This window comes from Ictidomys tridecemlineatus, chromosome 8, assembly GCF_052094955.1.
Source record: "Ictidomys tridecemlineatus isolate mIctTri1 chromosome 8, mIctTri1.hap1, whole genome shotgun sequence".
NCBI lineage: Eukaryota > Metazoa > Chordata > Mammalia > Rodentia > Sciuridae > Ictidomys > Ictidomys tridecemlineatus.
The window spans coordinates 146,748,844-146,762,324 of NC_135484.1; positions in this window are offsets into that span (position 1 = coordinate 146,748,844).

Sequence of the window (13,481 nt, forward strand, 5' to 3'; positions counted from 1 at the left end):
GATAGCTCTTTTGTTCTCTGGGACAGGAGCCTTGGTTTCTAACCCTATGGGGAGGATACTGGAAAGGCGGGGAATGTCTGTCTATTCCTGAAGTCGGTCTGAAACGTCAGCAGGTTCCAGATGAGGTATTCTAATCAATTGGAGAGAAAGGGACGTGTCCCCAGCTCCTTTGCAAACTAGTGATAAAATTCCAAATGGATCAGTAGTGTCCTTCAGGCTGCCCTCAGGGACTTCTTGTCTCTACCATCAAAAGCTTGGATCAATTGAACCTTGAAGACTGTACCCTTGCACAGGCCTGCAGGCAGTGTGTCTCCAGGAGGGGCCGCGGGCTGATGAGACACCCTCTGGGCGGGCGGGAAGGAGGCAATGCGCCAGCCACGGTGGGTGGCGGGTGAAAACAACCACGTCGGGGACTTTTACAGAAATGAAGGAGGCACCGGGGAGTTACTTGGAAAATAGAGCCATTTGTTAACCACCTGGGGAGGGGAGAAGAGGATTAGGTGACCTGGAGACAGCTGGGACAGGTAAGGGCAGATGGCAGCGAGGGGTTCACGGCCCTAGGGGAGGGCAGTGAAAACCTAGACAGGAAGAGAAGCCAAAAGGTGGGAGGGGTTAGGGGACCGAGTGACAAAAGGTAGGTCCAGGATAAAGCACCCGGCTCGAGGGGACGGGAAGAAGCAGGACCATTGTTGTCCCCAGGGCAAAGAGGGCAGCGTGGGCAGCCAGGGAAGCCCTCTGTCCTCACCTACGGAGCCAGGCGTGGAGGAGAAGCAGCGCTCCCGCAGAGGAGTGCCTCCCAGTGTCCTCTCAAGGAGCACCAGAGAGCCTTGCTAGACACGCATTCCTGTGTCCATTTTACAGACGGGTAAACTGACGTTGGGAGAAGAGGCTGAGCTCTCCAGGACCAGCACGGGGTCTGCCATAGATGCCCGGGCAGCAGCTGCCCAAGGAGGAAATGAACCTAAGGAGCCCGAGGGGGTTGAAAGGCCCCAGGTGAGGGGGACAGAGCAGGCAGGGGGACCACGACACAGGGACAGGAAGACAGAAGGGAGCTCATCAGGGTGACCTCCCTCCCTCCACCAAGCAGCCCTGGGCTCTGGCCCTCAAGGGAGGGTTCTCAGCTGCAGAAATCTGTCGTGGAATTAGCTCGCCCTGAAATGAAGCTTCACTGTTCGAGGAAATGTGGGCAGTGCCACCTAAGGGGGAGGAGGCTTTGCTCTCAGATGACTGGCCCCGGAGAAGTGAGACCCCCTAGGAGCCAAGGAGTAATGGTCAGAGCAACTTTTTAATAGGACAAAAGTTCTCATTTTTCTTTCTCTTGAATCACTCCTTGGAGGATACTAACAAGGAGGGGACCCAAGAACTAGCCCAAGAAGGGAACCCCAGGGTACCATGCTGTCACAGTGCTGCACAGAGCCATTCCAGAGGGTCTTCCACAGTGAGGAGCCGTAACATTCCCCAGAGCTAGTGTCAAAGTCCACAGAAGCTAGAACTTGAATTGAAATTCAAATTCTACTCAATAACTCTGCATCCAGAGCCGCCCACTTCATTTCCGTAAGCAGGGACTTGATTGTTGTCAGGTGGGGGTACCCTGGCTGTTCACTGCTGTGGAACAAATGACCCTGCGACTGAATGACTTGAGCAACACTATCTCCTCAGTTTCTCCAGGTCGTGATTGGGAGCTGGCTAGTTCAGGGTCAGGGTTGCACCTGGATTACAGAGAGGTACCAACTGGGCCTGAGGTCATGGAAGGTTTGGCTGAGGCTGGAGGACCGGAGAGTGCACATTTGAGATGCTCACACGAGTTGCTGGTGGGAGGCCTCAGCTCCTCCTCACGGTGGGTCTCTCCACAGGGTTGTCTGAGCTTCCTCACAACATGGTTGCTGGCCTCCCCCAGAGGGAGTGACCCAAAAGAGAGCCACACACACGCCACAATCTTCCCATGACCAGCCCCAGAGTCACAGAGCACAACTCCCATCTCAATCTATTTGGCTGATGAACCTTATCCTCACTCAGGAGGGAAATTAGGCTCCCTCTTTTGAAGGAAAGAGTGACAACTTGCAGGCACATTTTTAAATCGCTCCCAGGAGCAAATACCTCCCCTCATGCTGCACATATAAAGCATCACATTAAGGCTAGAAAAACACAACAGGAAACACCAGGAAGATCATAATTATCCTAGTCCTCAAGTACCTGAGGGGCATTTTGAGGGGTGCGCGTAAGGAAAGAGCCCACGCAGGCCGCAAAGGCACTCACCTGTAATCCCAGCCACTCAGGAGGCTGAGGCAGGAGGATCTCAAATTCAAGGCCAGCCTCAGCAAATTAGCAAGATCCTGTCTCAAAATAAGACAACCCACTCAGCAGTAGAGAGCTTGTCTTGAATGCACGAGGCCTTGGGTTCACTTCCCAGTACTTTTTAAGAAAAGAAAGAAAAAAGAGTCAAGTACAGAACAGTGAACAGTGGGGCCAGTTAGGCCACCCTTCAGGGGTCAAAAAGGTTTTCCTGACATAGTGCCTTCCTAGCCCTATGGAGCTTGTAAAAGGAAGCTCAAAAGGTTTGTGTTGGAATAGAACAATGTTTTCCAAACCAAGTTGTGACTCACTAGTGAGTCATGGGATCAGCTTAGTGAGTCCCGACCAGCATTTGTACTTCAACGCACTAGAACAGACGAACCAGCGTAATCGTGCGCAATAAGGAGCTTTTCGCTGAGCTCCCGTGTGATTTATGTTGGTATGTATGCATTTCTGTGAAGTGAGTCACAGGTTATGATGTAAAATGCATGACGTCAAAACATCTTTACCTTCTTACTTGCTTACTTATGTACTTCCTGCTGGACAAGGGTATCAAAATGAAAGAAGGAAATGGCAAGAGATAAAGAAGCAAAGATGTATCCGTTAACAATCCCCAGCACTGGAAAAAAAAAAGAAAATGTATCAAGGCTGGGTGCCGTGGAGCATGCTTATAGTCCCAGCGGCTCAGGAGGCTGAGGCAGGGGGATCACAAGTTCAAAGCCAGCCTCAGCAAAAGTGAGATGCTAAGCAACTCAGTGAGGCCCTGCCTCTAAATAAAATACAAAATAAGGCAGGGGGTGTGGTTCAGTGGTCAAGTGCCCCTGAGTTCTATCCCCCCTACCACAAAAAAAAAAAAAAAAAAAAGTATCAGGATATCAGGACTGGCTGGGTTGTGTTAGACAGCAAATGACCCCCGAATCTCAGTAGCTTACAGTAGGGCTGATGTCTCCCTGGTGTTGCAGATACCTGAGAAACAGTGGAGTTTAGTTTGTTTCAAACTCACTCCAGGAACTAGCAGGTGGTAGGTACCACCTCCATCGGGAACAGGACTGGTCACTTGAGAGAGATGGCAAATGATGCTGGGCTCTTACCCTTCTGCCTGAAGGGCTCCTGCTCACACTTCATTGGCCAAAGCCAATCAAGTGACCAAGCTTGACATTAATGGGCAGGGGACACATGCTCTTTCCCATAAGTAAATCTTAAGAACAACCACACAGGGGCTGGGAGTCTGGCTCTGTGGTGGGGTGTGGCCTGAGCATGTTGGATCCCCAGCACTGAAAAAAAAAGAAGAGACAGAAGAGAAGAAGAAAAACGCAGTCCCACAGGTACGGAGGGGGACAGATCCAAGTCAAGACGCACCCTATAAACTATAGTAAGACGTGAGGTCTATCTGGGGACAATGAGGAGACAGTCACTGAAAAGTCACAAGCGAAGGGATCAAATGTGTTCTTTAGTGAGGCCCCTCTGTCTGCAGATGTGGCTACCTGCCCTGACCAAATGTGTTGCTGCAGAGGAAAACCCGGGTTGAAGATGCAGCTCTGAGGTGCATGGCGTGCTCACTGAGCATGTGGGAAGCCCTGGGCTTGATCCCCAGTATTGCAAACGGGGGTGGGGGGTGGGGGTCAAAAGGCCAGTCCTTTCTTTCCCCCTAACAATGAACTCCAGAGCTTCATGTCAGAAGGTAAAGGCCAAGAAACATGACGTGAGGAAGAAATGAAAATACCTTCATTTATCATTAGCAAAAAATAGCATCCCCTCTACAAAATAAAAAGTGTAATCCCTGTAAGAGGACATGCCAGACTGGTGCGCTTGTGCGAAGTCATACCTACGCACACAGCTATACACAGAGACACTTGTGCATGTAGATGTAAATTTAGTTCAGAGATAGCCTCAGCAATTTAGAGGCCCTAAGCAACTCAGCAAGGCCCTGTCTCAAAAAATAAAAAGGGCTGGGGTGTGGCTCAGTGGTTAAGTGCCTCCGGGTTCAATCTCCAGTACAAAAAAATAATAATAATAATTAATTTTTTTTAAGTTGTCTAGAAAATAATGGTGAAGATTTTATCTTTGTTATTTTCCCACTAGAAGGGTAAATAATGACAATATGGAAGAGGGCAGACAATCGACAGAGGAAAGCCTCAGTAAAGGTGGCCACAGGTGACTCTGGAGAGACCCAGAGAAGCAGCCTTAGCTAGCAGGCCCGGCTCCTGGCCACGGGAGTGAGCAGGTCAGCTGGGTGCGGGAAGTTGGAGGTGAGAATGGATGGGAGGTGTAGCTATTTGACCTACTCACCTCCATCCCATCTTTGGAATAGAAACCTGGTATTAAACTGTTGGTGGTAACAGCTATGGCAACGAATAAAGTCTACTACTGTGTTTGGTGGGTACTAAGGGGCATTCTACCACTGAGCTACAGGCCCAACACCTTTTTCATTTTGAGACAGGGTCTCACTAGGTGGCTTTGAAATTGCAACCCTCCTGCCTCAGCCCCTGGAATCGTTGGGACTCTAGGCTTAGGCCACCGCACCTGCCTCTAAGAAATATTTCCACACCCACGTTCATGGCAGCACTGTTCATGAGGGCCAAGAGACCAGGGTGCATCAGAGGATGGATGGATAAAGAACATGTGGTTTGTATACACACAAAACAGTGTTCACTCTCAAAGGGGAATGAGATCCTGTGACGTGCTGCGACATGGATGAACTGTGAGGTCACTAGGCCAAGTGAAATAATCCACTTACAAATAGACAAACATTACATGGCTTCACCTACATGAGCCATCTAGGGTAGTCGAAATCATGGGAACAAGGTAAAACGGTGATTGCCGGGGGTGAAGGAGGCGGTGAGGATTCTTCAATGGATGCAGAGTTTCAGTTTTGCAAAATGAAAAAAATTCTAGAGATCCGTCGCACAACAATGTGAATACAGTTGGCACCAATGAACTGCACACTTAAAATGCTAACGGGATAGTGTATATGATGAGTTTTACCACACATTAGAACATGCATACAGTTAAGTTTCATGATTCCTGTACAACATTATGAATTATAACAACTTAAGTGAAAATCACTAGATGTTTGATATATAAACAGTAACACTTAATGTCTATTAACATGAATTCAAGATACACAAACTGGCTAATGTCAACCATTACTTCTTACAGTAGCTGATTTAAAAACTGATGACCTCTAAGAAACTAGACACACTGACCGTGTCTTCATAATAATTCTGAAATATTATTCTATCATTAGCTAATATTCATTGGAAGTTTACTCTGTCCTTGCACCTATTCATCTTATTTCATTTAACTCTCAATCCTGTGGGATAGGTATAGAACCGAGTTAGCTTATAACTAACTTCCCATGATCACACAACCAATGGCTCCAGGATTCAGATCTAAGCAGACTAACACCCGTGTCTATTCTTCAAGTCCGTGGTGTGCTGTTTCACCTATCAACCTGTGTCCCTGGTTTTCTCTGCACCATGAGTGCGGACAATCATAAAAGCCTGAGTCACCATATTTGGAATTTCTCATCACTGTCCCTCCAATGGTGTGCTAGTCAGCTCTGCGTTACTGTGACAAAATCCCTGAAATAAACAATTTAAAAGGAGGAAGGTTTATTTTGGCCCGTGGTTTCAGTGTATGGTCGGTTGGCTCTGTTGCTTCTGGGCCTCTGGTTGGCACCGTACATCCCGGCAGGAGTTCATGGTGGGACAACCATGCTCACCTTGTGAAGACCAGGAAGCAAAGAGGGAGCAACAGGAAGGCCTGGGACCCCAATAGCCCCTTCAAGGACACCCACAATGACCGAACTTCCTTCTAAAAGGCCCCATCTCCTAAAGTGCCACCCCCTCCCCATAGTGCCACCGACTGGGGATCAAGCCATCAACACATGGGCCTTTGGGGACATTGAAGATCCACACTGTAGCCAATGGGAACAGTGGCCTGCCGGCCCTCCCCTGACAGGTTATTACCAAGGCCACACACGGTGTCCAAATCCAGTAGGTCCTCACTCTGCCGCTCCCCGGCCCCCTCCTCCCTTGATCCCAGTGGTCTCACCCAGGAGGAAAGCTGGCCTCGCTTCAGACCCTGAAGAAGACATGCTCGCTCCAGCAAGGCATCTGCCCTTTGAGAGGGACCCAAAGGAAAAATGTAGAAGTGTGCCTAAATGAGCATATCTTCTTCTTCGATTTGAACATTCAATTTCTTATGTGCAGAGCATGTGTTTCACGGTACAAGAGGCTGGTTCTCTGAAAAACGAGGCTCTGGAATGCTCCGTGAAAGGAGCAAATATAGTCTTACTGGCAAGTGGTGTCACCATTATTCAGGAACACACATACTGTGAAAGGAGCCCCAGAACTATACTCCTGAACACAGCCCCATAAAAGCAGCAATAGACAGACATATGTGTGTACATGTAGAAGCACAAGATGACATGTCATAAAAATAGAGGAGGAGGAACCAGCCGAGAAGCGGCACAGCAGACAGAGCCCCGGCTGTGCAGAACCAGACTTCTCTTCTGGCTCTGCCATTTGCAAGTGAAGGGTGATGAGGCAAAGTTGTCGCACACACACACCCACAACACACCCCTAGACACAGAAGTCCCTCCCGAGGGCCGGTGACGGGGGTGATGAAGATGCACAGATCCACCTGTAGCCCTGGATCCTTCCATCTGTCCCAAGGTCTTGCCCAAAGAAAAGTGTCACCGTTTTTCTAACTACCTTCCAAGATCTTTGCCCCATAGAACCTGACAGTTTTGCCCACCCCCCTCCCTACAAGTAGCCAATCAAAGCACCTTTCTACCCCTCCCAGCACCTGGCAGGCCGGAAGCCTCCTCTCCTTCCCCAGAACAGCAGGAAAACTGTCCCAGAGAATCAGCCGCGCACGCACATCCTGTGCAAAGACCCCTTTGAGGGCTGGGAAGCCGTCAGGAAGGCGGATAGAATGAACCTGATTTCCCATTATTTTTTCAAATAAATGGAGTCCAGTTTGTCTCTGCCATAATCCAGGCATAACATTTATATGAGAACATAAAATGCTCCACTGCTATAAGTAAAACAATATGTGTGTTCCTGAATAATAGTGATACCACTTGCCAGTAAGACTATATTTTGACCAAATAAAAGATGACCTAAATTTGACTCAGTGGGATGGGATTTACTACACGATCGCTTCTTGAAAATAATGGAATAGAGATAGGGGGCTTTCAAGGGGGTAGAAAGAAACGGACAAGGAGAATAAAACAGGGTGGAAAGTTCCGTGCCTTTGACTGCGATTGAAAGCTCAGTTGGCACCAAGAATAAAGGGCATTTAATTTTAAAACGTTCCGTGTGTCCCTCCCAAATAAAGCCTGATTTTATATCAGACAACCACACTGCAAAACCCCACGTGGGCCAGCATCCAACCCGTGGAGAAGCGAGTTTTCGGATGTAACGAGGAAGGCATGAAACCCTCTCCCACTCTGCGGCCCCCCTTGGCGACCACGCATCCCCTGTCCCCTCTTTCATCCGAGTGCGTGATCTTTGTGTTGTGGGCTTCATGTGCCACCGGAGGTCCACTAGGAGGGGAGGCAACACCTGCCCTGAGTGGGGGCACAGTCCTGTGGGGAGGGAACCGAGGAAACAGGCCACTTCCGTGTGAGAGGACCCAGGCGGGACAACCCCAGCACAGGGTGCAAAGTCCCCCTCCGAGACAGCATAGGTCCTAAGATCCGCAGGAGGGGCTGCTGCATGAACCACTGGGGCCAAAACCGCTGCTAACAGAGGACGAGCCAGAGGAGCTGCAGGAGGGCAAAGGAGCGAGTCCCACGCACTGTGCCCATCTGCCCTGCTCCTGAGCACACTGCGACACCCGGCTGGCGGCACGCAGTGCCCAGGTGCTGGGGTCAGCACGGGCCTCAGTGGGGAGGTCGACGAGCGTGGCTGATGTAAAGGAAGGTCTGCAACCAGAGTGGCCTGAGCAGGCGAAGCATGTTCTTCCTCATGCGACACTCCACGCCTGAGCCATCTGAAGCCACATGGAGGCCACCAGCTCGAGGGCTCCCTCTCCTCCTGTCTCCAGGATGCTGTCCTCAATCACAGGGTGCAAAGGAGGAGTGCAGCCACATCCCAATCCCAGCCAGAGGAAGGGGAAACCCAAAGAGGAGAGGACAACATCTCCCTTAACAGGGCTGCCAGGTGTGGGCAGATGGAGGGCCACCACTGAGCCCGTGAAGGAGCTGGAACGAGTCCTGTGAGGACAGCCCTGAGCACAGATTAAGACCTGTGCGACACAGAGGAGAGGGAAATGGGTGTCTGGAGCACCGCCGCTCGCTCTGCATGCCCGTGAAGCACGTGAGCTCTCCTCTTCCTCTGGCCGGGATAGCCACATATTTTTTTTTCCAGCACTGAGACTTGAACCCAGTGCGACACATATGCTAAGCAAACTCTGAGCCACACCCCTAGCTTCAATTTTGACAGACTTCCAGGAAAATCACTGGAGAATTTGATGCGCATTTATAGGAACACACATAAACATATACATACACACACATAATACAATAACTAACCATAAGTTCTTTATTTAACAACAACAACCAAAAAAAAGATAAATACTGTAAGGTCATGCATCAGCAGGTACAGTAGATTAGACCTGAGGCTGTGGCCAAAATGTTGGAGGAGACTTTCTTTGCAGGTTTCCAGGTACTAATAACAGCAGGGTAGGGCCCGGGCTGTAGCTCAGTGGTAGAGCACTTGCCTCGCGCAGGTGAGGCACTGGGTTCGATCTTCAGCACCACATAAAAATAAATAAATAAAGATATTGTGTCCATCTTCAACTAAAAATTTTTTTAAATAATAATAACACCAGGGTAGAGAGAGCCCCAACCCTATCACCTTCCCCTTGTCACTTCTTCTCCTGAAACATCCCTGCCTGTCTTTCTACCCTCTTCCACTGAATTAAAACATGATCCAAGCACTGTCTGGTAACAAGAGCAGCAGAGGCATAGGATGGGAGGCACAGGGCTTGCTGTGGGAGTCAGTCATACACCTGGCTTCATGATCAATGAGTGGAATAAACTTCAGCTAATCATTCACTCTCTTTGTGCATCCACGTCCTCTATATTGAATGGAGATTTAAAATAAATAATTGCCCTACCTCCTTCACAGGATCGTGAGGGACCAGCAGGACAATATGCTTGTGTGTTTGTTTTCTTTTTATATATTTATTTTTTAGTCCCAGGTGGACACAACGTCTTTATTTTTATGTGGTGTTGAGGATGGACCCCAGCGTCCCGCGCATGCCAAGTGAGCGCAATACCCCTTGAGCCACATCCCCAGCCTCCTGTGTGATTATTTTCTATTGCCATGTAACAAATCACCAAAAGCTTGGTGGCTTGGCTGGACAAGGCACTGCATGCCCATAATCCAAGCTACTCTGGAGTCTGAGGCAGGAGAATCATGAGTACAAGGTCAGCCTCAGCTACAGCCTAAGCAACTCAGCAAGTCCCTGTATCAATTTTTTTTTTAAAGGTGTGGAGGGTGGGGTGTGTGCTGTGATGTAGCTCAGTGGAAAAGTGCCTCTGGGTCCAATCCCCAGTACCAAGATAAGTAAATAAATAACTTGGTGGCTTTAGTCTCACCGTTAATGATCTCATCACTCCTGGGGGCCAGAGCCTGGCACAAAGTGACTCCGCTCTCTGTAAGGATCTCCCTGGACTGAAATCAAGGTGGCAGCTGGGCTGTATTCTCAGGAGGGGCAGGTCCTCTTCCAAGCTCACGGGCCATTGGCAGGACTCTTTTCCTCCTCAGTGCAGGGTTGAGGTCCCAGCTTCCTTCTAAGCCCTCAGCCAGGGACCTCTGTCACCTGCTGCAGGCTGAGGACAGCTCCTGGCCATGCAACCCCAAAGATGGTCCACAGAAAGTGTTTCTTCCAAAACGGCCACAGTGCACCTCTGACCTCCTCTGCTACAACCAACCAGCCAGATGAACCCTGCTGTCGTAGGGCTTGTGCGATTAAGTCAGTATCTGCCGCCCCACAGCCAATAATAGCATTAAGATCAACTGATTGGAGATCTTAGATATTTCTCAAAAAAATCCTTTCACAGCAGTGCCTAGCTTGGGGTCTGCCTGAGTGCATGGAAGAAGGTGTGCATATATACCAAGGGCCAGAATCTTGAGGATCCTGTGCTCTGGACCCCAAACGTGCACATTCTTCCCACGTGCAAAATCCATTCCATCTCCTCCCTCAGTCTGCGGAGTCTCATCTCATTAAAACAATGGTGTTTTACTGTTCATGCCTTTGTCACTGCGGACCTGAGGACTCAGCCAGGCCCTCCTGGGTTTTCCAAACTGACATGCTTCCCTCCTTTCTCCAACTCATCTTTGCTGCTTTATCCTTACATCTGGTTTTTCCCAGGGATGTGGCCCAGGTAGCTCCTACCACCTCCATCCCCCAAGTTCAAGTTGATTGGGTTCCAAACACTATTTCTACCAGCATCTGTTTAATCTGGCCGGCATAACTGGCCTCACTACCTGGATTCTCTCCCTTCCTCTGGCACAGGCCCCGTTCACCAGAAAGACAATATGGTCTCATGGCAAGAGTGAGGACCTGAGAGTCAGGGAGACGCAGATTCAGGTTTTTTCTCTCCTTCTAACTGAATGTTGCTTCATCTCTCTGACCCCTGGCTTCGTCCTCTGGACATATAGGGAAATACCTGCCACCCTGGGATGCTGGCAGAATTAAATGACGTCATATTCATGAGAATTGAATGACGTAAGATTCATAGACAAGGTGTGAGTCCCAGGTCTTTCTTCTCATCGCCGTCCCCTGCCTCATTACCACCTTTCCTTCCTCCCCAACACCAAAACCTGATACTGCAGCAAGGAGCAGTGTATAGCGTCAGGAGACCGAGGCCTTATAATTCCACGGAAACCTCTTCCATCTGAATTTGTCCTGAGTGGCTTTGATCCCACCCACTGTTCCCAGCTGGGCCATCAGGGCCATGGCCATGTTCCCCCAATATTCCTGACACCATCTGTTGTACTTTTGCCTAAAAGCGTCCGTTAGACCACGTCCTCGTGGGCTCTTACTATCCTCTAACAGCTTTACATTCCTTAGAAAAAAGGGGCCTGGTCTTGAAGGAATTCCAAATCTATTCCTTCTAGAGATGCATAATACAAAAGAAGGATTCATGGCCCAAAGCAACCTAAAGCACAGAGGCTGCCCAGGGGGAAATGTCACAAGAACGTTTCTGGCAAACTTCTCAAAGTGCTGAAATAAAAGGGTCAAGAGTCATCTGCTTGAGCAACGGGCTCCTAAGCACAACCTTGGCGCCCAGTTTAGCTGTCACGATGAGCCATTAAATGCACGTGACGGCATGTGACGAAGGCTTGACAAGCATTTACATTGCTCCCAGGGCACTTGTTGTTTTTCTTTCTGTCTGTCTTTCTTTCTTAATGCCCAAGCATGATTCTCACTTGGTGTCGTTTTTTGTAAACATGACGTCGGTCACATGAGACAGGCGTCAGAAAACATCAACACACACATCACCTCTGCAGAAAAAAAAACAGAACTGTCAGCCAGGGTCCTCCGACTCTGCCCACCCCACTAGTTCCACGGACTTCTTCTCCGTGGTGCGATCGATTAAGCAAGGATCCAAGAACAAGGATCATGCCACTCAATTCTCATGAGCAAGACAGGCAGAGTGCATTAGCTCAGGTGGACCATGCCAAAGTCAGGCCCCTTTCAGTAAAAAAGGCCTCTCTATGAGTCATTAGAAACAGAGGTGCCAAGAAAGCCACTGGATTAGTTCAGCATTTGAGGTAGAAGACTTGCATTTGCCAAATGCTTTACAACCGTTTTTTTTTTTTTAATGAAGTATTACTCATGATACTCCACAAGATAAATGAGCATATAATCTCCATTTGATAACTCAGGCAGCATTCGCCCTTGGAGGTGCTCTAGAAGTTAGAGTCAAGCAAATATTAGACCCCTCGGCCAAGCTATCCAGGCCAGTGTTTTTTCTCGCCAACTGCCTCATTGCAAGGATGTCCTTTTGTTGATGTAAAATAAGGGGGCATGTTTAAAATCTGAGCCTAAGAAAAACTGACCTGTTGAATGGCAACAAAGACCTTAAAAGGGGAGAATTGACTGCTGCGATACTCAGGAGTACTTACCCAGAGTAAGTAAGAGTATAGTCACAGTTGCTGTAACAAAGTACTGCTAGTATGAATGTCTCCCAAAGACCTGTGTGTTAGAGGCTTGGTCTCCAGGGTGGCACTATTGGGAGGGGGTGGAACTTTTTCGAGCTAGGACCTCGTTGGAGGTCCTTGGGTCATTGGGAGCCCTGGAAGGGGACTGTGTGACCCTGGTCTCTTCCTCTTTTTCTGCTTTCTAGGCATGAGGTGAGCTGCTTTGCTCCCCCATGTATCCCCACCAAGATATACTGCCTCATCATAGGCCCCCCAAAATGGCCTACCAATCAAGGAACTTTTAAGACTGAGCCAAAATAAACCTTTTTTCTTTATAAGTTGATTATTTCAGCCATTTGTCATAGTGATGAGATGCTGACTGACACAGGAATCCTTGGTTGGCTTAAATACTTTCCTTTTCTGATATATGTAATAGTTCAGAGGTAGACTGTCCAAAGCTAGTCCAGTAATTCTGCCATCCTCAATATGTGGCTTCTGTCTTTTGAGTCCAAGGTGTCTGCTGGTCTCACCATCTCCAACCAGCAGGAAGAGGATGAGCAGGAAGCAGGCCTTGACGAGGAAGTTGTAGCACTCATGTCACCCAGCTGCAAGGAGTGCTGGGAAATGTAGTCTGGTTGGGTCATCAAATGTCCCACCAAAAAAAAAAAAAAAAACCCTGGGAGTTGTATAAGGAAGAAAAGAATAGATATGGATGGACAAGAAGTACTCTTTGCCTTGTGACATTTAAAAGGTAGAGATTAGTGAGTGTGGTGGTGCACACCTGTAATCCAAGCAACTCAGGAGGCCAAGGCAGGAGGATCACAAGTTCCAGGGAGGCCTGGGTCACTTAGAGAGACCCTGTTTCAAAATTAAAATTTAAAAAGTTGCAGTTCAGTGATAGAGTGCCCCTGGGTTCAATCCCCAGTACCAAAAATAAAAAATAAAAAAAGCAGAAATTTATAACCCTCAGACCCATTGTTGACCTTTCTTGGCCTCTTGGAGTAAAACCTCATAGAGCAATAT